The sequence below is a fragment of the Toxorhynchites rutilus genome, chromosome 3 (genome assembly GCF_029784135.1).
Source record: "Toxorhynchites rutilus septentrionalis strain SRP chromosome 3, ASM2978413v1, whole genome shotgun sequence".
In the NCBI taxonomy this organism is placed as follows: Eukaryota; Metazoa; Arthropoda; class Insecta; order Diptera; family Culicidae; genus Toxorhynchites; species Toxorhynchites rutilus.
This window is the reverse complement of record NC_073746.1, coordinates 145,114,660-145,141,116: the sequence shown is the minus strand read 5'-3', so window position 1 is coordinate 145,141,116 and position 26,457 is coordinate 145,114,660. Positions and strand designations below refer to the sequence as shown.

The 26,457-nt window shown below is 36.8% G+C and overlaps 1 protein-coding gene across 1 annotated transcript in view; it reads left to right on the top strand.

Annotated features, from left to right (window-relative positions):
* The first annotated feature begins 16,185 nt into the window (after positions 1 to 16,185).
* The window catches only part of LOC129777766 (acetylcholinesterase), a 48,940-nt gene continuing 38,668 nt past the window's right edge, over positions 16,186 to 26,457 (top strand). Inside the window, exons 1-2 of the mRNA XM_055784241.1 lie at positions 16,186 to 16,272; positions 16,411 to 16,514. The gene's annotated coding sequence lies outside the window, so the exon portion shown is untranslated. The remainder of the gene's footprint in view (positions 16,273 to 16,410; positions 16,515 to 26,457) is intronic.

The following is a 26,457-nucleotide window of genomic DNA, read 5'->3' as shown; positions in this document are numbered from 1 at the left end:
ATTTTTGGCGCTTGGTTCGTTTTGGCAGAACTCCGACCAAATATTTGGCGAATCCTCAAGGATACGGTAAGAAGGAGAGAGCTCCACGTAAATCGAAGCTCTCTGGCCGGGATAAGCGGGAAGTAGCTAGAACAGGTTCGAATACCTCAAAATCGCATGTGCAAATAAAGCAATATTTCAACTAAAGGGTGTGTCACATCAAATTGCATCACGGAAAAAACGCTGTAGAAATTCGCCCAGTAGACCGATCCTTTTGAAAATTTTAGACAATAAAATAAAAACTATTTAACAACTTTTGGCATTGGCATTGACGATGACATTTTCCAAATTTACGAAAAATTGACAGTGAAGCATGGCCAACGTGATCTATACACTCTTATCTGATTATAAGCGAAAGCTGAAGATATAATTCCTGAAAAATTAAATTTCTACAGCGTTTTTTCCGTGATGCAATTTGATGTGACACACCCTTTACTCAACTGCTGGGGTGACAATTCGTCAACTTTTGGATAAATATCCTCACATAAAGAGAGCTTAAAAGGTTAAAACTCCTCATCTTACACCATCTCACATCGGAAGAAGTCTGAGTTTTGCCAAAGCTCACATGAACCGACAGTGGAACATGGTATGTTGTGACAAAGAATGTTTCCGAAAGAATACATTTTGCTATATACCATAACGAAAAGTTCTTCAATGTATAGGTTATATTCACTGACGAAAAAAGTTCAATTTGGATGGTCCTTCAACAATATTTTTCAACCAGGAATTTTGGTGGAGGCTCGTGCATGGTTTGGGCGGGATTCTGTGCAACCGGAAAGCTCAAGATAACTTTCACATCATTCATGAATTACACATATGTTCTGGAATCCCCTTTCCTACCATTTTTGCGTGGATATCGTACAAAAAAAAATCACATTCCAGCAAAACAATGCTACTATTCTTACCAGCAAGGAAACTAAACAATGGATTAAGGACCAAAAACTTAATTTTTTGAACTGGCCGGCTCGCTCTCCAGACTTGAATCCTGTTGAAAATCTTAGGGGGGATCTTGTACGCAGAATCTACACTGAGGGAAAGCGGTACACCACGATTGAAGAGCTCAATGCCGCAATTTCGGAAAAATGGAAAAACATCGAAAAATCCGTTCAGCAGAATTTGGTAAATAGTATTCCAGCACGAATTTTCTAGGTTACCAATTATTGACATGTTAATCAACCGATCGTTTTGAATTTTTCATTGATAATACTTATGAATTTTGAAGTGGTGAATTTTATAATTTTGTGAATTTTGAAGTAGAAATTGGACAACTGAAATTATCATATTTGAGCACAATAAATAAATAAACAACTCTTTTAAACGGAAATGACGTTAAATATACTTTGTTCTAAGCATTCAACAATGTATGAATGTATCTTGTTGAAATTCTAACTGTTTGTGTTGCAACGAAATAGAAGCAGGGTGGTCTTATAGAAGTAAGACAAAGTGTATTCACCATAAATTCTCAAATTTATTAGGACGAATACTTGAAGAAGAGATTATTTCCATTGTATCCTCTGTTCTGACTAGATTTGGCAACGGCTCATTGCTCCAAATCTACTCTCCAGTAGTTTTCGGAAAACAACGTCATGTAATAACATCAACCCATCAAATTGTCCCCAACTGCGACCAATCGAACGTTACTGGTCAATTGTCGAGGATATATTCAAGAAGGGAAGTACTCTGTCTTATTTGGTATAAATGTCAGACTTCAAGAAGAATTGATCAGAAGCGTCCAGGAACTGCACGAAGGCTACTGTGCAGAATTTGATGGGAGGTGTCAAATCTAAGGTACGATCGTTTTACTGAAATCGGTGATCTGCGTGGATTCTTCATTCTACTGTCTGTCAACTAGTGCCACAAATTATCAAAATTTATTCACGAATGAAGGAATTAGATTTTCCCAGTATCGGATGAATTCTCTTCACTTGAAACTCAACACCATATCTGTCATAATGAGTATAACACAAGAGTCGAGACGCGTGAACTTTGTCTGGTATATTGATCGAAAACAGCATGAATGAATTTCGAAAAGTCTGCATTCAGTCACTTTCATTACTGTCAATAATTTCAGGTGATTATCACGAACTTTAAGTTGATCTTCATCGCTTGCAGTGAATTTTTATTGAAAACGTGTCACCCATTGCACATATAAATGGTGTCGTGAGTAATCGTGAGTAGATATATAAAACGTAGCAAGAGTTATTCTATATATTCCACTGCCGAAGTCGCCCGAAACAAGAATTTTGTGTGATGAATTGCCATCCTTTACCATTAATCGATTTCACTCTCAATTGGTGACGTTGCATTTTATGCTTTGATTTTTACTAACACGTAATAATCTTCATTTTCGACCTTACGAATAAAGGGTGTGTCACATCAAATTGCATCACGGAAAAAACGCTGTAGAAATTCGCCCAGTAGACTGATCCTTTTGAAAATTTTAGACAATAAAATAAAAACTATTAAACAACTTTTGGCATTTTCTTTTTATTCATACTTCGAGCCCAAGCCCGTATGCTCGCACCTTCCTCTTTACCCCGTCCATAAGGTTCTGTACAACGTCAGGTTGTAGTTTTTTTTGAACAGAAATCCATTTTCTCTTGAAGTCCGCCTCCGATTTGACAACTTTTGGGTTCTTCCGGAGGGCCTGCTTCATAATCGCCCAATATTTCTCTATTGGGCGAAGCTCCGGCGCGTTGGGCTGGTTCATTTCCTTTGGCACGAAGGTGACCCCGTTGGCTTCGTACCACTCCAACACGTCCTTTGAATAGTGGCACGAAGCGAGATCCGGCCAGAAGATGGTCGGGCCCTCGTGCTGCTTCAATAGTGGTAGTAAGCGCTTCTGTAGGCACTCCTTAAGGTAAACCTGCCCGTTTACCGTGCCGGTCATCACGAAGGGGGCGCTCCGCTTTCCGCAAGAGCAGATCGCTTGCCACACCATGTACTTTTTGGCAAACTTGGATAGTTTCTGCTTGCGAATCTCCTCCGGAACGCTGAATTTGTCCTCAGCGGAGAAGAACAACAGGCCCGGCAGCTGACGAAAGTCCGCTTTGACGTAGGTTTCGTCGTCCATTACCAGGCAATGCGGCTTCGTCAGCTTTTCGGTGTACAGCTTCCGGGCTCGCGTCTTCCCCACCATGTTTTGCCTTTCGTCGCGGTTAGGAGCCTTCTGAACCTTGTATGTACGCAGGCCCTCCCGCTGCTTGGTCCGCTGGACGAATGAACTTGACAAATTCAGCTTATTGACGACATCCCGGACCGAACTTCTCGGATCACGTCTAAACTGCTTAACTACGCGCTTGTGATCTTTTTCACTGACGGAGCATCCATTTTTGCCGTTCTTCACCTTCCGGTCGATGGTTAGGTTCTCGAAGTATCGTTTTAGTACTCTGCTGACCGTGGATTGGGCGATTCCCAGCATCTTACCGATGTCCCGATGTGACAACTCCGGATTCTCGAAATGAGTGCGCAGGATTAATTCACGACGCTCTTTTTCGTTCGACGACATTTTTCCAAATTTACGAAAAATTGACAGTGAAGCATGTCCAACGTGATCTATACACTCTTATCTGATTATAAGCGAAAGCTGAAGATATAATTCCTAAAAATTAAATTTCTACAGCGTTTTTTCCGTGATGCAATTTGATGTGACACACCCTTTACCATGACGATAAGGAAGATGCAAATGAAAAATGAACTTCATGGCAAGCTGATGTTGGTGTTCATTCCACTGGGGTTCATTGATAGTGTTGTTTCATATTTATCGACTCTCGCTTGAGCAGTAGGTTATCAATTCAAGGAAGGCAGAAATTCGTCGAATTTGAATGTCGTGAACATGAATATTTTCAGCACTGCTGTAACCACTATAAGCAATAACAAAACATCAAAAGTTTCAACAATCTATTGTAATTTTTTTATGTTTTAGATTACTTTTCGATACACACATGACATGTGCGTTGCAAATTTTCAAATATTTCATATATTTCCACTCGCTGCAGTATCCGCGAGTAACCCAAGAAGGCAACCGGGAAAATATCTCTACAGTAAAAATGTTTGACGATATATTCCTAGTTTCATCGTGTCGCGAATAATAAAATATTTCTACATCCGATGATGGAGGGTATTCATAGGCCACATGAAAGGGCAACCGGGAAACACTTCTAAAATAAAACGGACCGACGATATAATTCGTGACATATCGCGTTGCAAGTTCTGAAATATACTCGACAAAAAAATGAGAAGAACAGAGTGCAAATTCTAAGTTTTCAAGAGATTTTTAATATGCTGTAACATCGTTAAAACTCAACGCATGAAGATGGGATGTACATCATTTTCAATATTCCACTTTTCAAGTTTTACAATATTCTACGAGCATATTATATCGGTTATTTCGGGAGAATATAAAAAATATATTTCTTTCTGCGTTTTAAAAAAAGGTGGATTGACAGCAAATCCAATTACTCTTATGAACTAGTTTACATTTGGTTCCTAAATCATTCATGCATAACCTCTCCGTTTGAATGAAAAACTACCCCTCCGTCTTTGATAATGGATAATGCAATAATCAACCCGAATGGTAGTTTTGAAAACTCCAATAAATTCTGTTCAAGTTTAATTAGCTGGTTTGACGAAACAAAATTATTTAATTTTTTGTTATCGATGTTAGAAGAGTCAAAAACAGGGTTTTTGTAGTGTAGTGTTGGAAAATCTTCAGTAAATTTGCAAATATTGCAGTAAGTTCTAATGTTAGCAGGAAAATTTATAGCCTAGTGTATCCATGGAACCCCTGTGAACGTTTATACGTTTAGCCGTTTTTTCTAGCCAATCGTTCAAATTTTGGAAAAAAAATTATAGGAGCTCGTCATCGCAAGTTGTACCAGAATTACAAAATGCTATGCGTTCCCTCGAAACGAATTATTCCTAACTTTCGTTTTCATACGTTTATAGGTACGAGCACAGCAAGGAGTAATGATACACACACATGTCACACTCCTTGCTCACAAACTCATTAAAACGAATGTTTTCATTTGTACTTCTGGTGCTCCTCTAATTTATTCCAAACTTTGATAGATTGGCTAAAATAACGTCTAAATGTATCAATATGGAACGTCACAGGGATTCTGGGAACATACTAAGCTAAAAAAATGTCTGATAATATTAGAACTTACTGCAATACTTGCATAATTACAAACACTATCAAAAATTCTATTGCTAGCGCTTTTTTGAAAACAATGCAAAAAAAATATGTTTTTATCTTCAAAGCAACTAATTAAACTTGTACAGAATTTATTTGACTTTTCAGCTACCTTTCGACTACGGTGCGTTCATTGTTTGTTTAGTTATTCATCACTAAAGATGAAAGGGTAATTTTTCATTCAAACAGAAATATCTCTGTATGGAAACGTCCTACAGAAATGTTTTAGGAACTAATGAAAACAGATTAATAAGGTAAATTGGATTTGCGACTAAGTTGATTGGTGAGAAATGTTGTGAGGTCACAACACCTTTGGAAAAACAGAAAGAAATCGATTTTTAATTTCTCCCTGATATGGTTGTCTACTACGAACGAAAACAAAATAAAAATGTATACGTAGAATATTTTACATCCCATCTTTATGCATTGATTTTTCACGAAGTTATAGCATGTCAAAAATCAATTTTGACTTCGCATTCTGTTCCTTTTTTTTTGTCGAGTGTGTGTTCATTCTCATAAAGGGCGAAATTTACTTCGATGGTATTAATTGTTAAGTATTAAATTCGAAATACTCTAACTTGTTCAAAGAATATTCTTTTCGAAGAATTTGAGGAACGGTTCACATTTCATCACCATATTTACATACCCCACACTAGAAAGAGTAAAACATTCAAAATACTTTCTCGAAAGCACGTGGACGACAATATTTATGGACTGGGCTGGAAGCCGAACGCCGATTCATAACCTATGGTGGAGGAATTTAAAATAGGGCGAAGGTACGAAAACGAGTGTAAAATGCTCAAGAGAGGGGAAAGTAATTTGCATTTCCTTCAGTTTGGTTGATTTCCCGCAGCAACAACAGCAAAACTCTACGACAGTATGAGTAGAGCCAAAAGCCGTAAGAAAGGACCGTTTTGTCGCGCTTCGAATTAAATACCTATAATCGCCTAAGGTAAGCGTTTATAGGGTGCGATGTGAAGAGAAGGCAATTTTTGGAACGATCCCATTTGTTGAATCCAGAAAAATGGGATGTCCCAAGCAAGTTACACAAAAACGCGTTCATTTCAGTATTCTTATTAGAATACATATTTGCTCGTAGCATAGGATGCGTACCGTCCAGAAACCTTTAAAACAAGTATCCACTCCAAGCGGGACGGGATCAGCTGGCCCGTTCAAAAATTTTGGCGGCCAAAATGGTCACGCTAATTTGGCACCAAATTTCCCCCAATGGCTAGAGCAGATTGCTCGATCAACAGACGAAAACTCGTTCAACTGGTTATCTAAGCGCGACAGCATCCTTTTATTCCTCATCTCGTTATGCTGGTCCTGTTGCGAGTTGTTTTCGGACAGCTTCATGGTGCTTTAAAATCTCCGCTCCACAGGAAACCGGTCCTTGAGCCTGGGCTGTTGAGTACTGGCTTCTAAGTGGTATTAAATGGAAAAACGAAGTTAAACAACAACTATGAGGAGCGGAAAAGCATAAAATAAAGGTTTAAATGTTTGATTAATTGAATGCTCTCGTTCTGCCACCTTCATCCTTGTCAGATGAAAATTCAACAATAAGTATATCAGTATCGAAAGACAAAAACCAATATCGAAGGTGATTCAGGAATGTAATACGTGATCGCCTTTTTTCAAATTTATTCTTTGTTTCATGACGTGATTAATGAATATCAGATAATGTTGATGAATTTAAAAAAAAATTATTCCGTTTGACAGAAGCAATTCCGCACAAAAAAAAATATAAATTCAATAATTTATTCAGGATAACTAAGATAAGAGATCCTGCAAATTGAAATGTTATGTTAAGTTCAATTACAAGAGAAATTTTGTACCTACAGGGTGGGCCATTTAAAGTGGAAGGATTTGTTTTTGCAATAGCAAAGTAAAGAAGTGGAATTTTAAATTTTTTTTTTTTAAATTCATTTATTTTGGTCCAAGGAGATTTGTTCTAACTACTTTTTGATTATGATATCTCGTAAATGACCGCCTCTGGCCTTGACCGCAAAATGTGCCCTTTTTTCGGCATTTTCCATCACTTTGCCCAATGTTTCGGCCGATATGGCAGCAATTTCTTGTCGGATATTGTCTTTCAGCGCAGCCAGGGTCCTTGGTTTACCAGTGTATACCTTGGATTTTAAATATTCCCATAAAAAAAAGTCAGGAGGCGTCAAATCAGGTGATCTCGGTGGCCAGTCATAATCGCCGTTTTTCGATATTAGGGCCTGATTCTCGAATACACTACGAATACACTTCACGGTGGAAACGGAATGAAACGCATTCGCGATGACAACGGTACGGTGTCGACATCTAGATGCGAGATTAGTTTCCCACTAAATTTATCATTATAATATCAAATTATCTTCAGATGAAATTTTTGTGTGAGATTATTATATCACATGAAGAAAACAAAGTTTTCCACTCACATTGAATACCAGTTTGATACGAAGAAGTTAATTTTCATTAATGATTTTTCATTTGAAAAGTGCTCATTCTGCCTGAAAACTCATCATTATCTTCGACACTTCACTAACTCGTAAAACGTAGTTCAATGGCGTGCCGTTTATTTCGTTTCCACCGTGAAGTGTATTCGAGAATCAGGCCCTTAATCTTCCGGGGAACATTTCGCGCAATAATTTGGTCGTGGCAGCCGCTGTATGGCATGTGGCGCCGTCCTGTTGGAACCAGTAATTGTCCAATTTCTTTTTCACGAACAAATGGCAATAAAAAATCGGTTATCATTGTCCGATAACCCCATTCACGGTTACCGTTGCTCCATTTTCGTTTTCAAAGAAGTAAGGGCCGATGACTTCATCGGCATAAATGCCACACCACACAGTAACTTTTTGGTCGTAAAGAGGTTGCGTTTCGATGAATTGAGGGTTTTCAGTAGCATAAAACCGACAATTTTGTTTATTCACTCCTCCATTCAAGTTGAAATGCGCCTCATCAGACATTATGATTTTTTGCCAAAAGCCACGTTCATTTTTGGCCATTTCGATGGTCCATTTCGCAAAATCAAGTCGACGTGGTAAGTCAGATGGGTTAAGTTGTTGAGCCATTTGAATTTTATACGGAAACATTTTCAAATCAACACGAATTATGCGTCGGAGAGTGGTTCGAGCGATGCCTAACTCTTGCGAACGATGGCGACCTGATGTCGATGGAGTCTCTGCAACACTGGCTCGAGCGGCATCAATATTCGTCGAAACGTCTTGGTCGTTGTCTGGACAGATGACTGGCATTACCAACACTATAGTGTTGTCTCCAGGCGATGTTTTAACTTTATTTTTATTTTTCCACACACAATTGAGAAGTTATTTTGAATGTACAGCTGAACAATTTCAGCGCGTTGTTTAGGTGTGTATTGTTCCATGGTTAAAATTGTACTGAAAAGACGCTTCCAACGCGGTATGACATTTGTTAATCTGACATCTCTGTCAAAAGTTATGGGGTTGCAAGATGCTTCCACTTTAAATGGCCCACCCTGTACAACCAGCAATATATTTGAATAATGCAGATTTTCTCTATGTATGCTTCTACAGTGATAGACATTCGTTTAGCCGCACTTGAAAAAAACTTGAAACACTTACAAAACAACTAGAAATGTTATTTTTATCGGGATACTTATTTGCTGTAGTGGTAGTATATTTAAGTCAATTTTATTGAAAGGACGTGCGTCACAATCACACACACACACACACACACACACACAAGGCGGCATCGGTGATATAAACATTCAAACTTCGTTTTTTCCCGAGACATACGTTTAGCCGGAGGGCATAAAAATCGAGTTTTCACATAATCACCAAGCCTGTATCTGTGTTTTTTGAAAAAAATACTTGGTAATGTTCAATTTACAAGATAAATATTAGATGTGCAATGTAAGAAGTTGGTCAGATTAGTGATTTACGTAGAATTTAAAGGAATGACGAAAGGTATTCTATTGACGGAAGAGGGGCGGAAAATAATAAAGATATTTAGTGAACAAAACTTTTCTAATCGCTCGACCGTAACAAAAATTGGTCGATCTGAGAAAGTGGTACGGAATTTCTCTAAATAATGCCAGAAATATGGGATATAACGATCAACAAATGGGAACACCAAAGTTACTTTCCGTCTTAAAGGTCGAATAAGACACGAAGCAACCAGGAAACGATGTCCTGCTCATACATTAAGGCAGAATCGGTTGTTCCAGTAACGAAGAGGCATATTGCGCGCATCTTGAACGAGTCACCAAACATCATGTGGAAAAAACTTCAAGGGAAGCCGAAACTAACCGCCACCCATAAGCAGAACCATCTCATTTTCGCCCGGCAATACATGGAATGGAAACTAGAATGGAGAAATGTTGTATTTTCCGGCGAAAAAAGTTCAATTTGGATGGTCCGGACTGTTACAGTTGCTATTGGTAGAATTTAAGTCAACGGCATGTCGTGAGATCGAAGCGAAGCCGTTTCCTATCACAGCAAGCTTCCCATTTGTTTCATTTTCACCCGAATGAACTCCGAAAAGTATCTTCAATTACTGTAGGACGTTTTGATTGGCCATATTGAGAATAACGCCACCGAGGATATTGTTTTTTTCAGCAGGATTATGCATAGATCCACGTTTCCAAGCAATCAAAGGCATGGTTTGCCGAGAAGGACATTCCGCTTCTTGAATGGCCTGCTTGCAGTCGATTGCAATCCCATAGAGAACCTATGGAGAATCTTGGCCGAGATGGTCTATGCAAGCGGATGACAATTTGACAACATTTCCAGTCTCAAGGCAGTAATTCAGGAATGTTGGGCTATAATCAATATGGCAACACTTTGAAAGCTGTCTGACTCGATGTCAAATTGAGTTTTCAAAGAGATCCAAAATGGAGGTGGACATACTAAATATTAACTACCGATTGGACTCGAAATTTGCCGCACAAATTTTCTTTTATGGAAATTTTTGGATGCGGCCAAACGAATGTCCACCCTGATTCCACATATTTGAATTACTTAGAAAACAAAAAGTGAATTTATACTTATTTTTAGAATGGGCGCGATGAAAATAAACAATAATGGTCTTTATGAACAAAACTGTACAAAGAATTGACTTATTTTTAAAAATATTGAGGAAAAATAGGGTGCGGCTAAACGAATGTCTACCACTGTATGAGGGTATATTCTTCTGATACGTCGTGGTGAATGTTCTACTAATCATTATTGTTTCTGTTTCTGTAATTGTTTCTGTCGTGATAAAAAGTATCGAACTGTAGCAGAGATATGGAACTGTAAATGTGCCGATTTTGAAACGTCGAAAACTAATATTAAGAGATCATCGTCCCTAATTTCGTAACAATTCCAAGCGAAAATCGGTTGTATCAGAGAAAGTTTACTTCTTTTACGAACGTTGAAAATATAAAATCCTCTGTCACTCGCATATTAACGATTGAATAATATCGATTCAAAATACTTATTTCCCACGAAAACTATACGCAATATAAAATACTTTTGATAATTCTTAGATACCCGTCAAATTACACTTGTTACACCCAATGTTGTTTCGAAATTAACGACTCTACCGATTGACTAGGATCAAACAAATCCTACTATACAATGCGCAGCGAAGAAAACACATCTTCGGAACGAACTAACTTTCGTCTCCCAAGCCGAAGGGGCAAACATTTTTCTCCGGTCATCATCCCCGGCCGATCACATAAACATATCGCCTCTTTTAGGGGAAAGCATCTGTTTGCCCGTGCGTAAGAGCAGCAGCAGCAGCAGAAGACGTCGTTTGAATTTTGAGGGGTGACGGGAGATATTTTTCGGTGCTGGACATCATCATCAGCGCAGGAAACTTTTAGGCTAGCTCTCGGACAGGGAGGATGTTGCTCGAGTTGGTGGCGATGCATGGACACAGAATCCAGTTTTGTGACTTCTTATTTTCGGATCTTTCGGTTCTTCCGCCGAGAGGATGGGGAGATTTCGATGCAGTACATGTGGGTAATGAGCACTGAAGAGTTGATACGATGAGAAAATTTCTCATCTCCGGCCGTGTCCGAAAAACCCGTCCGTTGACCGCTAAGGTCACGCAACATTTGGGAACGTCTAGCTGCGAAGATGCTGGTCCGGTTGACGGTTATCTCGGGAAACTGGTTCTCGGCGGCCAATAGTTCCATGATTTCTCCCATATTTTGAGGAACTGTGAAAGATGCCTAATAGATGCTAAGATTATGGTAACCAGTAACGGAGTAAAAACTGGAGGTCATTAAAAATTCCGTTACTCGAAGCAGGACATTATGCTGGCCCGGTCCATTTAATACTAGTTTAGTTCAAGGTTTCCGAGAGTTGTTTGTCATTCATTTTACGTTAGAAAATTCGGCAAAAACTTGTTTCGAAACCAAAAAGCATGGATTTAAAGATAAAATAACATTTTGCTATTGTGCGAGTACGTGTCTAATAAGCACTTTTCAACGCTTGAGATTCAGTTTCTCTGAAAAAATAGTCGAATTATGAATCATACCCCTATAGATGTAAAAATATTATAAATGTTATAATGAGTGCAGTGATCATAATTCTAAGTTGTCATTCGTCTATATTGTGGATGCAATAGAGGGTGATTTTGTAAGCGTTTGGGTTTCAATCTACAGAAAAAAAAACACAGGAGAAGTGTAAACAAATATTATTGGGGGTCATAGACCAACAATTGTCTTTTATTTTTAAAGATTTTTCATGTGAATGTTGACCACGCTTGCGTTTTAGGTGATTAATACGTGAAGTCCACAATTCAATTCAATAAATTCAGTCAAAATTCAATAAAAGATTCAGTACTACTTTAATTCGTACTGGGATGTACTCCGACACCTTTTCTAGACATGTGTGATTTCAGAATTTTAACAGTGTTGCGCGGTACAAAAACAAACTATATTTCTAGATTAAATTTTTTTTAGAATGAGACCCAGTACTGGTATAATATATATTTAAATGTGTTCGTATGCATTTTTTTATATTTGGAATTCAATGAAATTCTTTATTCATGTGAAAGTACATTTGATGCCATTATGTATGGAACTCGATTTCTTTTGCATGGCCACCACGGGTACGCTTGCAGAAGTTCAGACGCTGAACCCAATTTTCGACGGTTTTCAAGCATAAATCGGTCGATACTGCTGCAATTTCACGTTCGATATTCGTATGAAGTTCATCAATCATCGCTGGCTTGTTGGCATAGACCATAGACTTGACGTAGCCCCACAGAAAATAGTCTAAAGGCGTCAAATCGTACGACCGAGGTGGCCAATTGACTGGGCCATTTCATGAACATGAAACTTGGTTTTTTAATAAATCAATTGTTAAATTCGATGTGTGGCTTGTGGCGCCGTCCTATTGAAACCACAGTTTGTCCATATCCATATCATCCAATTCGGACCAAAAATATTCGGTTATCATTGAATGGTAGCGATTCCCATTCACAGTAACGTGCCGGTCTTGATAATCACGGAAGAAGTACGGTCCAATTACGCCGCCGGACCATAAACCGCACCAAACCGTATTTTATTCGGAATGCAATGGTGACTCATGGAGTACGTGTAGATTCCTGCCTGACCAATAACGCATATTTTGCTTATTGACGAAGCAGTTCAGCCAGAAATGAGCCTTATCGCTGAAGATGATTTTTCGATGGACATCCGGATCATTTCCAAGTTGTTGCTCAGACCGATTCACGAACATACGACGCTTCTGGTGGTCAAGCGGCTTCAGTTCTTGCGTCAATTTAATCTTGTAAGGATATAGGCCAAGATCTTTTCGCAAAATTGTCCACAACGATGTCACAGAGATTCGTACGTAATATTATGCGTTACGTAATATACGTAAGGTGAGGCCCATAGAAAAATACTGGACTATTATGAACAGGCACTACGGAAGCGAGTGGGTGGATTTCATCGGGAATATGTTAAATGGTTCAACAGAAGGATCAACAAATTCAATTGAAACTCTAGATTAAGATTAATTATTATAAAGAAGTGAAGTGAAACTATTCAGCTCAATGAATTATAACTAAATGTAGTACAAGAAAAGGATATATCTCTACGCTACAGTGATTTGAATTTCTATAAATAAATAAATCTATAAATATAAAAATGGATTTTGAGGGGGTCTTCGTAGCCACTTGGTTACGCGTTCGCTTACCAAGCGATCGATCGTGAGTTCAAACTCAGGGCCCTCAATTGACCATCTTTGTGTTGTTATAGAATAACTACGTCCACGCAACCATCATCAGCGATGGAAATCGATCCACGGTGGAACAAAGATCGATTCATCCATACAACTGCTCTGCTCTGCAAGAAACATCGGGCTGCTGTTCTATAAATAACTCAACAATGATCAATATCAACTGTCTCCGCTGTCCGGTCTGCTGAACAATGGATGAACAGAAAGAATACCCTTACGCCTAAATGGCTACTACTGTGTAATTTACCATAATGTAATGGAACAGAAAACTTAACGCCTAAATGGCTACTACTAACTACTGTGTAATTCACAATTCATAGAAACATAAAAACATATGTACATGTACACGATTAAACCCGGCTCTGTTACAGCTAAATGCTAATGAGCCTAATAAATAAATGGGATAAAAAAAATAGATTTCTGTTTGTCTGTCTGATTCTCATGGACTCGGAAACTACTGAACCGATATCGACAAGAAAATTGGTATGTAGGGGTTTTTGGGATCGGGGAAGGTTCTTATGATAGTTCGAGACCCCTCTCCCCTCTCTAAGGAGGGGCTGCCATAACAATGAAATACGAATTTCAGCATCACTCGAGAATTAACCCTCTACAGCCCAAGTCCGCCTTTAGACGGGCTTTGTGGATTTTCTTTTCAAATTATTCAGACATTATTTTCAATGTTCACCCCCACTAAAACATCTTTAGGATATTTTCATCTATCACACATACATATTGTTTTTATGCTGGCAGCTTTCTTCTAGGAGTATTTTATGTTGAAAGTCGGAAATTAGAGATAAAAGTGGAGTAGTTTTTTTTAGATAAATAAAAAACTTGGGCGGTAAAGGGTTAATCAAGCAAACGAAACCAAATTTGGCATGTGGAGGTTTTAATGTGCAATAAATGTTACTATGGTGGTTAGACATTTCTCCCCCCTCTCTAAGGGGGTGCTACCATACAAATGAAACACAAATTTCTGCAGTCTGTTATACAAATGAAGCATAAATGTCTGCCTAACTCAAGAACTAATTAAGCAAACAGAAACAAATTTGGCATGTGAAGATTTTAGGAGGCATGAAATGTTTCTAAGGTGGTTTGACACTCCTCCCACTCTCTACAGGAGAAGGGGGGTTGCTGAATAATTCGAGAACTAATCAAGCAAATGGAATCAAACTTGCAAATTGAACTAAAATTTGCATATGGAGGTTTAAAGGAGCAATAAATCTTTCTATGGTTACTTGACACACCTACCCCCTTTCTAAGGGCATGGGGCCTGCCATACAAATGAAACACAAACTTCTGCATAACTCGAGAACTAATCAAGCAAATGGAGCCAAATTTGGAATGTGAGGATTTTTGGGTACGAGAAATGTTTCTAGGATGGTATGACACCCCTCCCTCCTCTGGAATGGGATGGGGGTTCCATAAAAATAATACACATATTTCAATCGAACATATTCTAACCAAACATGATAATTGAAAACTTTCGGAAAACTCAGAAGCAAAATGGGAAAATTCGAAAAAATTAAATTCGCATATGTTCTACAAATACATATTGACATGCGTTGTTAGTCTATTTTATGTTTGCGCTAACGAAATTGATCTTCGTTCGAATGTGTTGATAAGAGCAAAACTCGTGCAAGGAATTATCCGATTTTGGGCTTTCTTTATTTTTATCATTTTTTCTGTATCAAACATTTATTCCATGTAACGGAGAAACATGTTATTTGCAAGTGGTTGAAGAATCTTGAACGAGAATTGTGTCTGAAAATAATTTGATATTATAATGACGAGTTTTGGTAGAAGTACTAGGAATTTTATAGTAAAAGTAATTTTAAAGGGTAGATTAGGGGATCAATCAATGAACAGTTCTGCGATTGGACCCATAAACGTGCGCTTAGTAAGAAAACGTGTATGTGATAACGAAAAATAAATTTCGACTAGGTAATTTTCTACAGCGTTTTTTCACAGCTCTTTCTTTGGTCGGTAGAAGATTGGATGACTAGTTCATCCGAAATTTTTTTAATCACTGACAAAGTGTGGAAATAAAAAATTATATGGCTTTGTTTTCGGATGTGTTATAAAATGCGACTACTTTCTAGCTGAATTTCTGACTATTTTCTTCTTATACAATAAATATCTTTGGGAGCTGGGGCCGATACTGGTATTATACCATCATTCTTGATTCAGTCTATACCATATTACGTTTTTTGTGTGTTTTGCTAACTACTCCAGCTATACACATAAAGCAAATATAAAACGTCATAAGTTTATAAGTTTGATGAATAAATTCTATCAATGTAAGTACAAAGTAAGATTTCTCAAAATCTGAATTCGACCATTCCATTAAAATCGTTCGAGCATGAGCTTTTGAGATATTTCGCTGTGTTCAACTTGTTGAAACCGAATACTGTGTCGAACAATTCAAAAATACAAAAATGTAACACCGGAAACAATGTTAACATCGGTTACCAATGTAACACCGGTAACACATAAAGTTCGTAACGTCTGCACAGTGAAATATTTCCTAAATATGAAATGTTTCCGAAATGTTTCTTCAGGGTGAAATGGTTTGGAGCAAGGCGCCTCCATATATACCAGGTGAAACACAAAGTACATAGAATAGAAGGTAAGGGATATCTCCTGTGCATACACACGGAGAGCGCATGTGTTACACACACAACAAAGTTAGTAATAACAAATCCTCAATTAGTTCGAAGTACTGAAGTTTTTTCAATATTTCTTGATTTTAAAAGTTCCAAAAATCCTGGAAAGAGACAAAATCGCAAGTCGTGCCGACGGTAAACACGATAATATACCGCTTTTTCAGTGCAAGTAAGTTTTCATGTGGTTTTTTATAGATTTCATACTGAACAGGTTTTGTTTACTTCAGCGAAATGTTGAAGTACCACGTCCCGCGATGCCGGAACAGAATAATTTCGAATGAGATAAACTAATCGGAGATATTTTCAGCTATCCCATGCATTCGCTCCATGGATCGGGAACGGGAACGACACTGCTTCGATATAACCTCTCAACACATTTGTTTATCGGATTGCATTATTTTTATAGTACAGGTGCGATAATTTTACAGTTTTAAATATTAAAATAATTAAGTAAACTGCTATTTCATCATTTCGAAACATTTTTGGAGACAGTTCTTGTATTATAATTTGAAAAATTAAAAAATGTTCAAATTTATTTGGATTCGATCGATGGTTTATTACTATTTCTTGCTTTTTTCCTTTGCCTACCACACTTGAACAAAGCAGGGAGTAGACTACCTTCTTATTCCACGTACTTTGGGTGAAACAATCATATGAAATGCACTTTCAGCCATATTGGAATTGCTGTCGGTATTGTTTACAAACAGCATCAGAACGCTACCGGCGGCTCTCTACAAACTGCTACGACGCTCTTTCGAACGATGCCTACTATGTTCGACTTTTGCGAATTTATGTGAAAAAGAAGGGATGATTTTGTAGAATTTCATTCTGATTTCCACTACTCTCGCATGTGAATATGCAATAATGGCGTATCCTAGCAATAACGAAACAAACAACCCCCGCTCCACAAACCGTAATCCCCTTCTTATTGAAATGATGATGTTGCTTCACCTGTTATACATTGATATAAGCGCCTTGGTTTGGAGTTTTGGATTTTATCTCCCATGTCTACTGCAGTTACATCACCACAAATTAACCATTTCACCTACAACGTTTAACCACACTGGCAGGCTCGCCATATCTACAGAATAATCTGTATTTATACAGATCTTCAGACTTTTTGCAACCAAGAATTTGTAGTTACAGATTACAGATTTTTCGGGTTTTCATACAGATTTACAGATTTTTCAAAATAGCGATCCAATATTAGTTATGGATTGACCTCAATAATATTTTTTTCCCATCTCACCAATTTTATTCGTATAACATTCGAATCAGTCTGGATGAGAGTCATTTTGGCATTCATATGCAAGTGCATCGAAATTCGTTCAGCAATACTCATTCACAGATAAAACTCATCCTACTATTTTCCGTTTATGCCTCACTTTATTTGAGACAGAAAACATTCACCTATCCTTTCGTAAAGTTCATTCTCGATTATAACGGAAAAATACTGTCTCGATTTCCCTCATCTATTCTCAGAAATTTTTGCATTCCCTCATTTGCCTCTCGGAATGATGGTGATATAAACAAACTGGAAACTGTTGCTTGCGCCAGCGAGTGTCTCTGTAAAATCATTCGTTTTTCACTCAAATAGCAATCATTGAGCCTCGATCGTGGCAGTAAAATATAGGTAGATAGTTGAAATCGAGTTGTTTCCTGTGCACTATTGCAATGACATTTTTTTTTGTTTCTAGTATGCCAACGCAAAAGACCATATTAACGCAAGTTATTGATGAGCGGGAAGGTGGATTTCATGTGCACTTGAATGTTGACAAGGAAAAGAGTACAAGGGAAAATTAAATCATACATGCACGCAGATTCAATCTATTTTGACTCACTTGTTATTTTGTTTCGTGCGATTATTCCAAAGGAATATTCATTCATTGAATGTTGTTTTCCACTCTTTGTTTTGTTATGTTTTCTATCAGTCCCGAATGAAGATGATCGGGGAGCGTAAAATGATTCATCGTGCAATCTTACGATTGTTTACTGCATTCTTTTCGCCATGATTATTCCAAGCAGATACAAGAGTGATTTATAATCAGGTGTGGAGAAATGAGCGAATAAACTTTTCCATAATCAGGCGAAAAGATGCAAAAGCCTGTGTCGTCGGCTAGCTTTTCAATAAATAAATAACACTTTTTTCTTTTTCATACTAAATCACAGTGAACGAGTATTTCAAATTTCGTCAAATTCATAATAATTATGCCAGCCAATAATATTGAAGCTAAGATAATGCTTCAAAATGGAACTCGAAAGGGCCTGGCTGGGTAAGGAAGTACAAAGTGTCCCAAAACCAAATCACCAGCTCTATGAAAAATATTGCATAGGGTACCAAATAAATTTATGCAGGACGGACTCGTTTATATAAAGTATCCGATTTCTTTTCTCTGTATATAATCAAGTCAAAAAAATATTTTTAAATTTGTTTTTATGCATATATTTTTCGTTTTTTGCATATAAAAGATGAACATCTTTCTCACATGAAAACAAAAAAAAATATCTTGAATCTCTCAGGAGATGATAGACAATCATATTTGATGAAAAAAATCCTTCTTCACATATGGTCGAATTTCAACAATGATAGAGTTATTGAACTTCTTTATTAATCCGGGAATTTTATGCATTAAACTGACTCTACTTCAAAAAGTACGCCACGTAGGACGATTCTGATGCTTCCATTAGAAACGTGAGAAAATTTAGTATAGGATATAGTTGGAAACATCTAAATTAGCGAATTTAAATAACATATTGGAAGTGAAAAACTCAAGAAATTGTGCTTTTGAAGGTGTTATTATTGATTTTAACCCAACAATCCATAATAAACTTGTTTGTTTCTATAAACCAAATTAAAGTCATCTATCCACTCTACAATTTGTTCTTTGACACCAAACTTCTATCTTCCTTGATTTCGCTGCATTTTCGTTGAAAGCAATTCCTCGTGCGAATTCAATCAAAATCTTGAAAAATCACGACTTTACTCCGCTCATAACAGCCAATTAAATTTCACTTTAACTTTCTAAATATTACATTTTATTTGATATATGTAAATAAAAATTCAAACTGTATACAATCGAGTCCAAAATTGTATATAATCGAATCAAATATAATAGAGTCTGTATATAATCGAGTCCGACCTGTATATTTTCCATAGAGCTAGTGTTTTGATTTGGGACACTTTTTACTTCCTTACCCAACCAGGCCCTTTAAAACGATTTCGATACAGATTTTCTGAGAAAAAACTAAGATAAAAAGATTTTTTGATACCAAAAACACAGATTTTATTATGGCAACCCTGCACACTGGTGGTGATTAGATTGCACAAAACCAAACCAATCGTTGTGAAGAGATTACATAACTTCGGGCGCATGATGCTCGTGGAAATGCTTCGAACGATACCATACAACTGGAGAATATTACTTTTCAGTTATTTTTTCTTAATTTTTGAATGAACTTTAAAAAAATGGTTGTTATTAATTTATTGTGGAGTGGTTCTACTACAAACGGTGGTCCTCTCATTGTTTTTTTCTTAACAAAAAAAAACAAGCTGGAAAGTCAAATGTGTGATAAAAACAAAATGTTGAACAATTTACGGAAGAGTCCCGATTATCTGCGGAATTGAGTGGTCTCAAGACCGATATGTGGATGAAACTCGAAGTAAAAAATTTAGAAACATAACAGCCACACTGTGGTCATTAGATTGCCAATGAAAATGGCCATTTCGAATTTTCAAAGGGAACTTGATTAAAAATGTTGATTCCCACGAAAAACTACCCTATGCAAAATATCAGCTCATTCGGACATCATTTACTAGTGTCGCACAGCGCTCAAAGTTTGAGTTTTTTGAAAACCGAAAAATTAGCCAAGGGACCAAGGGTAAAGGAAATCGGAGTTTTCGAAAACAAAAATTTGATGTCAAATGTCTTCAAAATGGCTTTCGTAATAAAATAAAACGGGTGTAATACTTTGCGGTAAGGAACAAAACTAACACTTTTCACAAAAAAATCTGAAAAACGCTATATCGGTTTGACATGGGATGGCTGTATAAGGATTGGGTGATCTTGGATCGATATTTAGAAGATCGATCTTTTCCTTTCCGATTTCCGATTTTTTGGATCGATTTTTGTACGTCGAAAATCGCGAAAATCGATCTTTTCCTCTCGATCTTTCCGATCTATTTGATCGTAGAATTTTTTTATGTATTTGTTTTTCAGTGAACATTGATTTGAATCTCACCAAAAACCACCTGACCAATTTCATATACATTGGGTCCCTTTCAAGGTTGTCAAATTAGTGGCCGTAAATTTAGTAGAAATAGTTTTGCAAGTTTGGTCATTACAAAACAATTGGTCACAAGTTATATTCATGTGTAACATCAAGTCCAGCGAAAGCATTCTTTTCTAGAACTGAGACTATTACCAAGATTTCGACTGAATCCCAGACTAATGCCACGGTTGAATTTTATGGGATTATTGTCAGCAAAGTACTGGATGATTATCAGTTGTTGAATTTCTAATAATAGTTTTCAAATAATTTATTTAATTAAATAATTACAAGATGTACAAAATGAATGCCCTAGAAAATACCATTTTTGTGGGCTTTAATTTTTTGCTGAGAATTAAAATAAAATGCCTTTAATGTTTAAATAGAAATACGAAACACTTATATAGAACGAATATTAAATTTGAAAAAGAGTATTCGATTTTTCAAAGATCAATTCTTTGGTACTGATTTAATCAGTGAATCGATCTCAAAAAATTATAACTCAAAAACTTTTTTTTTTATCTGTGATAGTGATTTTTAACTCATTTGGCTGGTTCGTCACTTTTTACTTCCATTTTTGGAAGAATGTCGGGAGTGAGAATTGAACTCGTGACCTTTAGCGTGAGAGACATGGATGTTACCACTACGCAATAAAATTTTTTTTTCAAAAATTTGTCTGAAATTTTTAAATGAAAACCTAACTAATTTCCTACATTTCATTCTTCAAACAACATTTTCTAGATTTTCTTCTTGGATGGCACTAACGTTCCAGTGGAACTTTTGCCTTCTCAACGTTTCATTACTTGCGTCATTTTTATTAGTAATACTTGGATGAGATTTCTATGCCGAATAACACTCCTTAAATGTACTCTGGAGTGGCAAGCTCTAGAATACGCGTGACCACAGTTCAAGCCGGAAGAGTTTCCTTTGACGAAAAATCCCCCGGCCAGAACGGGAATCGAACCCGAACCCCCGGCATGATAGTGTGGGACGCTAACCACTCGGCCACGGGAGCGCGCTAATTTATAGATCTTAGAATTCTTAAATTAAGATTTTTCGTAAAAAAGTTTAAAACTCAAGATTTTATTCAAGATTTCAAAAAAAATCTATCAGACATACAAAATGTTAGCCAAAGAATGAAATTTAGAAAACTATTTAGATTTACATTAAAAAATGTCAAAGAAATTTTTGAAAATAAAATATTTTGAAAATTAAAATTCATTTTTCTCGTAAACATGTGTTTTCGTTACATTTTCGTAACAATTTTATTTATAAACTAGCTGACCCGGCAAACGTTGTTCTGCCATATAAATTATTTCTAGTGAATATTTTGGCTGTTCAATAAAAAGTAGCTAACATTTTAACGATCTATAAAATTAATCGATTGTGATCGATGAAGAATAGATTCGACGTGGATATCGAGCAGATACGTGGAGGTTTGACTGTGTATTACATTGGACCGTGGAAAAATGGACTTCCCGAATGCGAGTGTGATGTGGAGATGGAGATGAGATCAATGACATACAGAGAAATGGAGCGCTTTAGATGATAATCTCAGACAAAAATTAAAAAAAAAAACTTTTTTTAAATTGCTAAAATTTGAATGAAAATCCTTACTCTATGTTGTTTAAGTATTCAGCAGACAGTCTCATCTTAACATTTCATGTATAAATCTCATTGCATTTCCGTCCAAACTTTATCCATAATATAAAATCATTATCAGAGACAATTTTAGTACAAATATTTTCCCACTTGCAGACAATGTGTTATCCTGTTACACAGAACACATATCAGAGACTATTTTTAATTTTTTCCGTAGAGTTCTTTTTTATTTATAATTTTGCGTTCTAAGAGAGTGTTCATTTCGCCCAAAAATTCATTGCCACTTTCGCTTCACAGAAATAACTCAATGTCGAATTGCATGGCAAGGCTTCCACAATTGCACAACTCGATTGAACTTGAGTTGCGATCCGTTCGAGTAATTCGGATTCGATCGAATTTCAGAATACAAAAGAATAGTTTATCAGTAGACGGATCTGGAATTTCCGAGTAAATTATTTTATCCTTTTGCTCAGAGCGTATTTTGTCGACTAACCACACTAAAAATGTGCCGAATACATCCAGCAACACGTTGGGTGGAATACGTGTAATTTTGTAATGGAACTCATTACGACTTCATTTCTTTTATTTGAACACACGTGTTGTCATTTTAATAAAGGGTGTGTGATGGTGTTGCTCATGATAGCGTCTCTCAAGTGAATGTATTCTTCCTCAAACCGTTTCTGTTGATTGTGTCATAGGAATCGCAGTCGTTCGCTCTCTACCTTTGCGTATACGTTGACCATGGATTATTGGCACAGCTCAATACATCGTAAAATGACGTTGTCTTGATCGCGTCAATTCATCGAACGACACACATAAGAATATATCGATCACACTTTTCGTGTGATGTGACCTCCAGCCACATGTTCGAAAACATTAATTCAGAATGAGTAATGATATTCCTATTGATTGTAACTGTGACGAATTGGATCTGCACACGTGCTCTCCAGTTGGATTTTCATCAGGATTGACGACAATAGCGTGATTGATATTTTACATTCCGAGTATGTGTGTGATTAGAATAATTTCAAAAATTCATTGTACTCATCCAAAAAGGCTTCCAGCTCGCCGGCGATGCGCCTAGCTTCAGTCGAATTAATTTTACTTGCGTATGTGTGAGTTGAAAGTTCGATGAAGAGGACGAAATTACATCCGGCATTTAACAATATTTACGTTGTTAAATGCCAGATATAATTCGCCCTGTTTGAAAAACGAACGACGGATCAATTATTTGGTATTATGCATATAATAATACAAATATCACAATTAAAAATAGAAGTTAGGAATGTAAATCGGTCATTTATGGTTATAAGCATTTTTTCAAGCCAAGTTTATGCAAAAAATACAAAAACAAAATTATTCAGAATTTTTTTCATAGAACAGTAATCGGTGTTCCAGCGGTATAATATATAGTTTACGACCTATTATCATGCCTGCCAAGTTTTTTGAATATAATTTCATTAAAATCAGTCGAGCCGTTTCGGAGGAGTTCGACCACGAACATCGCGACACGAGATTTTTATATATAAGGATTATCGCGATTTACATGCTCTGCTAACTTTTTTCTATTTAGAAATATGTCAAGAAATGTCAAACGCGAGAATTTACACATAAAAATGTCACGAGTAAAACATTTTTTTCAGGAGTCTTCTGGATACAGAAAAATGCCCAAAACTATAAAAGATAGAAAGTTGACGTCTTCGACAAAAGTTCATATTTTAATGAGATCTACACTTTTTTGGTATACACGATGTCGTTATTTTGGCTTTAAACGAAATTAGAATTAGTTGCTTTTTTTTTCAAAGAAAACATGAACAAGTTGTACCTTTTCTCTGTAAAAGTGCCCATCTTCCGATGTATGGACGACTTGTTGTAAAATGTAAAGGCTATTCATATATTTTTTCGAGATTAATAAAAAAAATACGGGTACTTACGTATCAGCGTCACCAGAGCCGAAATTCAATAGATAGAAATCTTTTCTGCGCGAGCACTTATTTATGTTTTGTATTGTTGCTGCCTTGTTGTTTAGACTGTTTTGTTATTTTTAATGCTACGAAAATGCATATTTGGGATTTGCGGTATTTACGTATGAACGCCACCGGATCGTCACTCATATTTCGAAGCAAAAATTAACCAGGCAATCGTATGCCGTCCGACGCTCGCTAACGCCCGGTCGGACCAAACTTAAGGATCGTCTCCTATGTTGTTTACTGTTTATTGTTTTACAATTCATCCATCGAACTTCAAGGTCTACATGAATACTACACTTAAACTACATTTAAAATTCGATCACGGAAAACTTTACAGCTCACATTGAAATCAAACAAATAATAAAAAGAATTAAAAAGAACACACATAGATGAAACTAGTTCGTGCTGAGCATAATCTGTTCGGTGTGGTGGAAGTCGAAGGAAACTCCGCTGTCTGAGTGGTCGTGGTACAACGTTAATATTGATTCGAGCGAGAATCCATGATGTTTCAAACTAATCGGGAAATCGATGGAACACAGGTTTGCTTGCGAGAGACCGCCGCTTCCGACGGCGGGTCGGCGGTCGACTCGGATTGATGGAGACTTCGTCACCATTACATTGAATCTATAATAAATTTCATTTGGAAAAAATAAATTCGTAATGACTGAGTGTCCGTGCGAACAATAAAATTACTATCTATTCAATTTCGGCTCCGGTGACGCTAATACGTAAGTACCAAAATACATTTTGAGGAAAAATGATTTTTAATTTTTAAAATATTTTTTTTCAGCGAAATTTTTTGGCATTGTTCTAACGCGACTTGTTTCTCCGAAATTTTCTTTTAAAATGACACAATAAATCATACCAAAGTATCAGGTTTGGGTAACGAAGGTACGTGAGAACTGAGCTGAACTTAGTCTGCTTATAGTCATTTCGCTTACCACAGTATTTTTTTTTTGCTTAACATTGCTGTAAATGATTAAATTCTCATCACCGGTCTCGATTATTTGCTACAAAACAGCGTTTTTCGTTGCGTTTCTAGAGTGAGTCGCAGACGGAGATGCTAACCGTTGAATATTTTTCGTTTAAATTATTGGAAACCCATACATCGTAGCGATTTACGTAATCATGCTTCTCCAGATGATCACGAATGATGAAGGTAGATATCTGTAGTAAGTGTGCTAATTCACGTGTTATGTATCGAGATTAATCTTGATCAGCGGACGATTTGATCATCATCAGTATTGAAAGAAACTCTCCGAACAACCCAATAATTAAATCTCAACACATTTCAATATCATTATAACACGTTACTTGGCTCCAAAACTATATTAAGTAAAATGAGGGTTTGTAAATGCACGTTACTTTCGCTACGTGGTGCTAAGTAGCTGGTAAGTAACGTTCAAGATGGTTCGAATTGTGAAGTACTAAGATGAAGTCAATCTGAAATAAATTTACGCAAATTCATTTAAAATCAAACTCTGTCACAGATTTATTGTAAAAAAAACAATGAGATAAAAAAGCAGCTCAAATTGTTTTTTTTTTCAAAGCTGACAATTGTCATAAGAGAAAAATTCGAATTGCTTTTTGACATTCAACAAAATAAGATAAAAATGTATAGTGCACATGCACTGAAAGTTCCCACAACAGTCTAGTACATTTTCCCACAATGTAAAGTTTTATTATTGCTTTATCGTCATAATCGGCTTCTTCAAAATGTTATTAATTGTCAAATCTCTCCCCCTTGATCGGTGGCCCCAATGAACACACTTGAAACTTAAGGCCTTTAATTAGTGCGAACCGTTCTTTCTCGTTACGCGAAGAGACGAATTGTCGACTTCTTTCTTCTCAGAAAACAAATGAGAAATGAAACTCACAAACGTCGCCCAGTTGCGATTGGTCATCATGAAGTTGATAATTGACTCAGTGGTGCTGGCCACGGGAATCTTATATGTGCTGGAGGTTAATTGATTGACACTGGAGTTAAATTCATCTGCACTTTGTGACTTAGCTGGTAGCTCACTGTCTTTGGATGTACGATAAGACAAGTAATATAATAATTTTTCGCCTAATCGAATCAACCATCAGAGGTTTACGCACGCGACACAAACTGGTGATTCAATTGCCCCAGACCAAATGATTCACTCTCGCGAGCCTAATGCGACGTATGGCTTCAATTTGATTCGATCGATTTGGTCGAATGACCACACCACGAGCATAGATGAGTATGATCATCATGAAATGGCAAACTCGCGTTCATATTACCGTTAGTTGTAAGTTGTAACAAGCGAATTGAAATACAACGCAACCGTATGACGCTGTTTGTCGAGTTCATTCGTTCGGTTTTTCAAAACCTCTTTGCAGGCCCATCCAGGGCTCTAGAAGCGCAGTTTCACACATACGAGGGACTCTGATTCAGCACGCATTTTCAATACCCGAAATAATAACACACCAATGTAGAATAAATGCAACATGATGGCATGCGAAAAGATACATCGATGAATTACGCGTAGAAT